The sequence below is a fragment of the Poecilia reticulata genome, chromosome 10 (assembly GCF_904066995.2).
Source record: "Poecilia reticulata chromosome 10, P_reticulata-male-v2, whole genome shotgun sequence".
Lineage (NCBI taxonomy): Eukaryota > Metazoa > Chordata > Actinopteri > Cyprinodontiformes > Poeciliidae > Poecilia > Poecilia reticulata.
The window spans coordinates 1,364,176-1,373,785 of NC_088839.1; the positions used below are offsets into that span (position 1 = coordinate 1,364,176).

At 37.7% G+C, this 9,610-nt stretch overlaps 1 long non-coding RNA gene across 4 annotated transcripts; it reads right to left on the bottom strand.

The window, feature by feature from the left end:
* Nucleotides 1-4,054: 4,054 nt before the first annotated feature.
* On the bottom strand, nucleotides 4,055-8,948 carry LOC103460551 (uncharacterized). 4 transcript variants are annotated; one of them, XR_014089324.1, is made up of 5 exons: nucleotides 8,740-8,946; nucleotides 6,076-6,150; nucleotides 5,623-5,679; nucleotides 5,397-5,478; nucleotides 4,055-5,262 (listed from the first exon to the last, which is right to left on the bottom strand). It is a non-coding gene; the product is annotated as an uncharacterized LOC103460551 (long non-coding RNA). The 4 variants fall into 4 exon arrangements; XR_014089323.1 differs by having other exon boundaries at nucleotides 5,397-5,679; XR_532948.2 differs by having other exon boundaries at nucleotides 5,397-6,150; nucleotides 8,740-8,948.
* Nucleotides 8,949-9,610: the final 662 nt, after the last annotated feature.

Here is a 9,610-nt window from a genome sequence, read left to right on the forward strand (position 1 = left end):
TCAACAGAAAATAATGAAGTACAATTCCTGTTTCTAACCTAATATAATATTCAAAATAAGAATTAAGACATTTATTCACCATAAACCTAAGTATTTTCTAATACTAAAAACATTTTCATGTGATTCTAATATAGTCAGAAATAATACAATTTCAAATACATCATTGACTAAATTAATTCTAAAACAAGATAATAGAATTTTCAGTCAAAACATGTTATTAATAACTAAGAAAAATGTCTTACAAATTAACTGTTAGTGATTTAAAACATTTTATGTTATATTCAGTTTTTCACCATGTCAGATGTTAGTTTTATAAAACTTCTCATCCTGGTTACGTGAACCGACCAAAGTTTCCTTTCTCACAGTAATTCAAGTGATGCTGTCCTCCACCTTCCTGCATGTTAATTTATGACCTGCTGTCTTTAATGATAAGACTCCAGGGGTCTGAGCCGAAATTCTCTTGCAGATCCTCTATTCTCCTTTGTACTTTAAATACTTAACCCAGCAATAGTTCTTCAGGTTTTAAATCACTAACACAAACCTGTTCAAACTTAAGAAATTCGTTCTAAAAGGTTTAAACTGTGTTAAACACTCAAAATAATAATTTTTCTCAACAACATTAACAATAAAAATCAGACTGAAGTTTGTTATTTTACTACTTAATCATGATAAGCTGCTTTGCTATGCCTTGGAAATCAAAACTAGCGAAACTGGCTACATTGCTTTCATAGACTTAAGCTTTTTGTCAAATGTAACAAACATCTCATTCATATTTAACTCTAACTTTTACATTAATTAGAAGAGTTTGAAACGGGAGGGAGGTCGGCAGCTCAGTTTGAGTCGAGAACAGATAGAAAAAACAGGAAGCTAAGCCTTTAAAACCACAAAATAAAATCTGAATATATTTCTATATGAACCCTGGTGCTTTAAGTGTTACGTTTAAATTATGATTCTCCCCAGACATTCATTTCTATCTACTTGTGGTTCTCAGTCAGCCAGGATATGACAAAACTAAAAAAGGCTTAAAAATAAAGCAACTTAACAAGTTATAATTTCAATAGCCAATAACTTGTATTGGGAGCAATTTCAATAAACCAATGTTTTATTTTATTAAGAGCAGTTACACATTAAAGCTTTTTTAATTGGAACTTAAAATTTTTGTAAAGGTGTAGCAGAAATTAGATCAGTGAGACTGAGCAACATTTTAACTTTAATTTTACTTCTCTGCAGGCTTACTGAGAATAAAACAATGTTTCATGTGCATTATTAGTCATTTTTGGTCCTGCAGCTTGAATGTGGTTTAAAATCTTTTTAAACTATATGTTACGTTACATTTCAGTGGAATTTTGCTGACCTCCCCAAAATTGATGTGTAAGTGGGTCCTTTTGACCCGGTGAGGTCATCTTTTGACCCGGTGAGGTCATCTTTTTGCAATACCTTTGTAATGAAACGTTTTCATCACTTCATATTCCAGGTATTCCTCAAGAAACATGTTACTGATATCATGCAATTCAAATTTTTTAATTTACCTTTAATACATTTGAAGAAATATATTTTCTATCACTACCCCATTCTTCCATCAGTGGGTCCAAAATGACCCGCATTCATTTCCTATGGAGTTTAATGGGAATCTTTGTTTCTTACCAATTGTTAGTGTCAGGAAAATATTCTTTTGTGAACCAAACACACTGAGACCTAAGTGTCACACATGAATAATAATATTTTACACAGCAAGAAGTCCTAAATATAAGTATTATCTATATTTTTTACCTCACAAATGTGTTTGTGTGTCAATCATGAGTACTGTGACAGCGTTATTGTCACAAATCAACATGCTGGCCTTCTTCAAAGTTAACCAACACTAGTTATCTAACCAACTAGCTAACATTACCACCTATACTTTATTGGGCATGTGTATTATTTGTGTGTCTGACATCCTGGATAAGAAAACCAAGAGAGAGAGAATGTGTTGAATGACAAAACCTGTTGATCAATGTGTTCAAGGTTCTTTCTTTATCATCTCAATAAATAAAATAAAAATTCATAGCTATATAAATAAATGCATAAATAAATGAGCTGGAAAACAATAGAGTGCCTTCTCTGGGTCGGGGAGGAAGTCCTGCCCCAAGTGGAGGAGATCAGGTATCTGGGAATCTTGTTCACCAATGAGGGAAAAAGGGAGCAGGAGATCGACAGGCGGATCGGTGCAGCGGATCGGTGCAGCGGATCGGTGCAGCTCTGCAGTGAAGCGGCGCTGCACTGATCTGTCGTGGTGAAGAGAGATCACGGATACAAGCAGCCCAAATGGGTTTCCTCCGCAGGGTGGCTGGGCTCTTCCTTAGAAAAAGGGTGAGAAGGTCAGATACCCAGGAGGGACTCAGAGTAGAGCCGCTGCTTCTTCACGTCGAGACGAGCATCTGGTCAGGATGCCTCCTGGACTTCTCTCTGGTGAGGTGTTCTGGGCACATCCCACAGGAGGAGGACCCGGGGAAGACCCAGGACACGCTGACGATGTTTCTCAGCTGGTCTGGGAACGCCATGGATTCCTCCAGAGGAGCTGGAACAAGTGGCTGGGGAGGGAAGTCTGGGCCTCCTTACTTGGGCTGCTGACCCCACGACCCGACCCTGGATAAACGGAGGATGGATGGATGGATGGATGGATGGATGGATGGATGGATGGATGGATGGATGGATGGATGGATGGATGGATGGATGGATGGATGGATGGATGGATGGATGGATGGATGGATGGATAAATAAATCACGCACATTCACACACTCACATGTGTGATACACACAGCATAATAGAATACATACAGTAATGTTAGCTAGCTAGTGTCAAGAAACTTGCTCTTTCTTTTCACAATTTTATAATTTTATGAGATACTGAATTTGGAGTTTTCATTAGTTATCAGTAATAATCATCAACAATAAAATAAACAATAAAAGAAATTGACATCTGGAATATATCTGTATGTAATAAATAAATATTATATACAAATGTTACTTTTTGAATGGATTTACTGATTTAAATAAATTTTTTCATGACATTCAAATTTTTTGACCAGCACCTGTATATCAAAAATGACTTGAAATAAATCTGACTTCACACCAGCTGGCTGGATCTGATGCCTTTATATTGGCCTCCATCTCTTGAAGAACCCAGCCAGCAAACCAAGGTGGGTCCCTGTATGGGATAAATGAAAAACCAAGGATAAAACCTTCTGGGAACCATATGGGGCCCACCTGGGTAGCACTTATGCTTTCTCACACTCCCTTCAGTATGTCATCACAGCCATATTTCTCTATAATGCTGTTTAGAACCATTATAGAAACGTTGGACTGAGAAGTAGCTAAGATAAGCTCAGCAGTTCAACCAGGTTTTAGCCTCCAGCTGCTCAGCAGCTTAAAATGAGAAAGGAGAATGTGGTAGCATTTCAGGATCTTTCAGCAGTTGTTATAAAAATATATATTTTAAATATTTGTAAAAATATGTAAAAAAAACAAAAAAATGATCTCCACTACACTACTATTTGCGGTGCTAGTCTAGTTAGCATAGCCACTGAGGATGGCAGGTCAACAGTTTTCCTGTAACTGTAAGTCATTTTTCTGCCAGTAGCATATTTAGCAGAAACCGGTGAAAACCCACCATGCACAGGGAGAACATGCAACACCTCACTCAGAAAGACCCCGGGTCGGGAATCAAACCCAGAACCTTCTTGCTGTAAGGCAACAGTGACACCAGGCACTAATGAACATGTGGAGGAAACTGAAACGGCCCACAGCTTTCAGTCTGCAAGGCAAAAACTATGTGATTCCATTTGCAGAACAAATTCACAAATTTGTTTTTGCCACTGAACTTCTGCATTATTGAGATGATCAGAATCTTACATGAAAATAAATTTAATGTTCAAAATGTTCTATGACAAATCAGGTTTTATCACTAATTGTTTTGCATGGAGGTGATTCAGTTATTGGTTTTTGATTTCATGACATACATATCTATTTCATATCTATTTTCCTTGGGGAAAAAATGAGCAAACAGAGAAAAATATAAATTATTTGAACTATTTTCTTTATTCTGTCAGACAACCAAAACCATTAGATGTACAATTTGAAATGATATGCAAGTAAAACATGAGGAGCGTAAATCACTTTGTCTTCTTAAAGATATCTCACAGCTGTCAACTCGACTGGTGACCTGTCCAGGTGACCAGGTGACCTGTCCAGGTGACCTGTCCAGGTGACCAGGTGACCTGTCCAGGTGACCTGTCCAGGTGACCCCGCCTCTCGCCCGAAACGTTCACTGGAGAGGCACCAGCAACCCTCCCGTCCCCCGTAAGGGACAGAAAATGGATGGATGGACAGCTGTCAACTCTTTTTTTAGGAGTTCAGCTGAAGAGCACACACACACACACACACACACACACACACACACACACACACACACACACACACACACACACACACACACACACACACACACACACACACACACACACATGAATTCCTTCTACTCTGTTCATGGTGAGAAGCCTCGCCCCCAAGATCAGTATTTCCAGGAATCCCCTTTTCTCATGAGTGAAGGGATTCCTGGGAAAACTGGACCCCAGAGAAAAGGGTAAAGGAAAAACAAGCTGAAAAGAGTGACTGTTCAAAATTCTACTTTTGGAAAAAAAAGAAAAGAAAAGCTGAGTATTTTATGAACTCAGCTGGAGTTCATAAAATAAGAAAGGAGCAACACAAAACAGAAAAAATGACAGAATGGTTGACCAAATATCCGTTAGAACTCCATGGATGCCAGATTCACTTTCTCCTTTCTTCTCTAGAGAAACATGTCACAGTCCTGCCAATCTTCATAGATGCTTCTTCCTCGTTACTGACAGCAGCTCTGTCTGCCCTCCGTCCCGAGCTACAGTGCTTCATCTCAGACTACCGACTGACCAGAGATGCAGCACTGCACCAGGGGCCACAGGGATGAGCAGCACATTCATTTGTATAAAAACAAACAAAAGACTAAAAAAATCTTCTGTCATTAACATTACTTATGTGTTAGAAATAAAAAGAGTGAATTATGTATGAATGACTACATTAATAAATGAAATCATATTATTACATTTAATATTTAATTTCCGTTTGGAATCAAAAGGTATTTTTGAATTGGGTTGAATTGAAATGTGTGAAGAGACCAAAGAGACAAACTTCATTTCCAACATGATGCTCAAGTTGCTGCAGGTTCAGAAACAGATTCTTCACTTCTGTCTAGAAATAAGCAGAAAACAATAAGTAAACTTTCTCTCATGTATGTTTCCAGTTGGAACAGGAAATGTGCTTTTACACTTAAATACATATTTTATCCTAATCAAAGGCAAATAACAATACTTTAGAAATATCACCTTCTCCATCAGAAGAGCTGCGTTTTGTCCAGATGTGAATCCGTCATGTTGTCGTCTGAACAGCTGCTGATCAGTTTAACACCTTAGAAAAACACAGCAGGAAGCAGGTTCTGACTTTTCATATGAAAAAGATTTTATGGCCCAGATCTGATATTCACACTGCAGGAATTAAACTTGAGATAAGAAGTTACTAAATGAGAAAGAATTCATACTGGAGGTTTCTTACTTTTCTTTGGTAGAAATTCTTTCTGTCCTTATTTGGTAGTTTTTGCATTTTGAGGACCTTGGAAAAGTCTGGAGGAGAATACGATAAACATTTGCTCCTCCAGACTGTGATTGGTCCACAGCTCCGCCCACAGAGAGAGAGAGAGAGAGAGAGAGAGAGAGAGAGAGAGAGAGAGAGAGAGAGAGAGAGAGAGAGAGAGAGAGAGAGAGAGAGAGAGAGAGAGAGAGAGAGAGAGAGAGAGAGAGACAGAGAGAGAGAGACAGAGAGAGAGAGAGAGAGACAAAGAGAGAGAGAGAGACAGAGAGAGAGAGACAGAGAGAGAGAGAGAGAGAGAGAGAGAGAGAGAGAGAGAGAGAGAGAGACAAAGAGAGAGAGAGAGAGAGAGAGAGAGAGAGAGAGAGAGAGAGAGAGACAGAGAGAGAGAGAGAGAGAGACAGAGAGAGAGCTACATACATTCCCTTTTCCAGTCAGAGTGGACATGCAGCTCAGGCAGCTTTTATCTTCCAGTGTTTCTCCATCCTCAACAGACTGAATGAGGCCAAATGAAGAAGAAACAAGTTGAATGGACAAACCCCACAATCTTTTATGTCTATGTCTATGTCTATGCACCAAACATGTATTTCATGTCAGCAGGATCCTCTGCTTGTTTATTTCATATGAAAAATATTTTTGTTCTGCTAAATGGCTTTTATGGCCATTTAGAAAACATTATTACAGTTACTGAGGAAAGACTGTGAGGATAAGATCAGATTGATTTCAGTCTCTCCTTTTTTGGCCACAGTTGGGAAAAGAATGGTGTGTTTATGCAGACTGTGATAAGAGTCAGAGAATCTCTGTCTCTCTCTCTCTCTCTCTCTCTCTCTCTCTCTCTCTCTCTGTCTCTCTCTCTCTCTCTCTCTCTCTCTCTCTCTCTCTCTCCTGCTAATCCAAACATTGCCTAATATGGTCGTCCTTCTCATTCCTTCTTGTTCTTTAAATCACATGCAGGAAGCAAACAGTTCTATGTTCTCAGCTTCATTTCAGCTCATTTCTTTCTTCTCCCTTTGATTCACACGCAGATCAAGAATGATTTGGCATTTGAGTAGAAATCAGATTTAGTTGTTGTTAATCTGTTTTAAACCATAAATAGAGATAATTAATCAACAGCCCAGTAGATTTACATCTTATAAGTGATTTTAACTGTTGCTGGTTTCTACTGGTGTTTCACTGGAAGGAAGTTGTTTGGATTTAGTCACATAATTTCATAATTTCATATCCTAGAATGTCGCAGACATTCACTCGTACACAAATATACAAAATGTTTTAAAGCAAACTTTTGCATAAGTTGAGTTTTACTGCAGTCAATTTGTATTAACCTTTCTCATCCCAGTATCGCCCCCCCCCCTCCCCCCCCTCCATGTGAACATGATCCTGGGAATGGTCGTTTCTTAATCCCACTGGGGAAACAATGTCGAGGGTTATGGGAAACGTTTAGACGGTAAATAAATACAGCACTTCCTTTCCTCTCTGTCATATTCAGAGCATTTTCAGACACACTGTTCACCAGCTCACCAACTTAAATCCAAACATCAAAATGTTTCCCCTGGTTCTGCTGATCCAAATCAACCTCTGGATGTTGACTCAGTTATGCTGGAGCAGGAAAACATCCAGAACATGGAGCAGCACACAAATACAGTCTGGACACGTTGTTTGTGTGCTGGAGTTATTGACTGTATGCAGGAAACTTTACAGAAGAAACAATGAAAAATGTCCAGTTTTTTAAAAATAAAATCCTAAAATGATCATAAAATATGTTGGATCTTGATGGATCCATAAAAGAAACTTGAACTTACAAAGCACTTTCCAGTCATTTTGACCAAACACTCAGTTTAACTTGGTTTATTTGTTGTAGGTTTATTTAAGCTGTAAATAAACCAACAACCTTCTACGCTACTCAAAGAGCCACAGCTACTCCGACATAACTTATGATTTCAAATGCATTGGAGAGAAAACATGAGCAAAACTTCTGATGCAGCAGGACCACAATGTGAGATTAGTGTCAACCAGTAAATTCAGCTCAAAGCTTATTTCAGAGGAGGACAGAGTATCCAGGAACATTGTACTGAAGAAACTTCTGCATATTTTTACCCAGGTAAAAAACATCCATCCAAAAAATAACTCTGTTTTTTGGAAAAATATTTTATAAAATGGCTACTTAAATACCGAGTAACTGATAAATGAACACTTTTATAAATTAAATAAAACTAAATATAATTGTGTTTGTATAGCACCTTCAAAAATCTGAGTTAAACAAAGTAATAGTATAAACTGGAAACGCATAACGTGTAAAATAGACCTGAAAGCCAATCTTTTGATAAAATTAGCTTAATTGGAAAAAGCTTATTTTTTATGTGTAAAATTTGCTTAAAAGAGACTTAGAACAATTGAAGAGATTTGTATAATCATAAGTTCAGATCCTGACCACAAAACCTCCATAACCTTCAGTTTTCAGTCTGGATCTGGACACAGATCATCTGACCAGCTGCAGGACGGTGGTGTAAGAAGTGGGATGACAGTGTTGATTTTAATTTATTATTCAATATTTTTATTATTTTATTTTTCTTTAGAAAGAAAAATAGACTCTTAAAATCAACACTGTTATCCCAGGAAACAAGTGGAAAGAAGCAAGAGTTGGAGTTTTACAGCTGCTGTGTTCTGTACTGACTGAGGTCTGTGTGTGTGTGTGTGTGTGTGTGTGTGTGTGTGTGTGTGTGTGTGTGTGTGTGTGTGTGTGTGTGTGTGTGTGTGTGTGCTGGAACACATACAGTGTTGTATCTCCATTATATAATACTATAATAGATATTGTTTACTGTATCTCAGTCTGTGGAAACAAATCTGTGCACACGGGAAGGAAGCAGCAAATCTCCTATCAGGTCAGAGGAATCTGACACTTTAGAGCTTTTTCATGTCTCACTCCAGGATTCAACACAAAACCAGGCCAACAGGATCTATCTAGATCATTTATTGCCCCCTAACCAACCAAAAAAGTCGACGTATTTCTGTAAGAACGCAATTTAAGCTTAAAATTGAAAAGTTGACTTGCTGGTTTCCTTTGTGGAGAAATGAATGTGGTCATACCTGAAGGTCAGCAGAGATGAACTGGATGTTGTCCTTTGAAGCCGATGCGATGTGGACTTTCTTCCAGTTGAAAACAACCATTATATGTTTCAGCAGATGTACCTGAAAGTATGAGGTGATGAAATAAATAACAGATTTTATAAGTCTGAAGTTTAAGATCAAACGGAGGTGCAATCAGAGGATTTCTCACCAGATTCCTGCTTTCTGATTTTTGCACGTGCCTCTTTTATGGAGCAGCTGGACCCCAGTCCAAAGCGTCCCACCATCTCCTTGTATGGATGCTGAAGGTGGGACTTAGAACAGAAAAGGCTCCTCTGGTTCTGGTTCGGACCGTAAAGCTCATGTTGCCACTATGAATGTAGCATATTTCAGGGAAACGTAAGAATATTGCAGAGAAACTAAAGATGGAATAAATTATTGGTAAATGTGGTATGTGTAAAATGGGAGAAAAAACCTGAAAGAAATAAAAAGAGCATAAAGAAACTTTGGGAAAAGAAGTGAAATAGAAGAGCAAAAATTGTGAATAAAGGGTTAAAAATCAGGATTTTATTGTCAGCTTGACCAACATTTCTGCTCCTTCTAGTTGATGATTAATCTACATGTAAAAGAAACTTCACATTTGTGCAAAAGCAGAAATGATAGTGATCAATTAGATTTAATAATATTCAATAATAATAATATTTAAGTTTGCAGTAGTTTTGCTGCAACATTCTTGAGGAATTTTATTCAGAAGAAATTAAGCAAATTTGTGGCTATTCAACAAATTTTCTTTATTCATGTTTTATATGTTTTAGCAAAATATTTACCAGAAATGGATACACACATGCAATTTGTTAAAATGAGACTTCTGGTTTAATAAATTAATAATAAA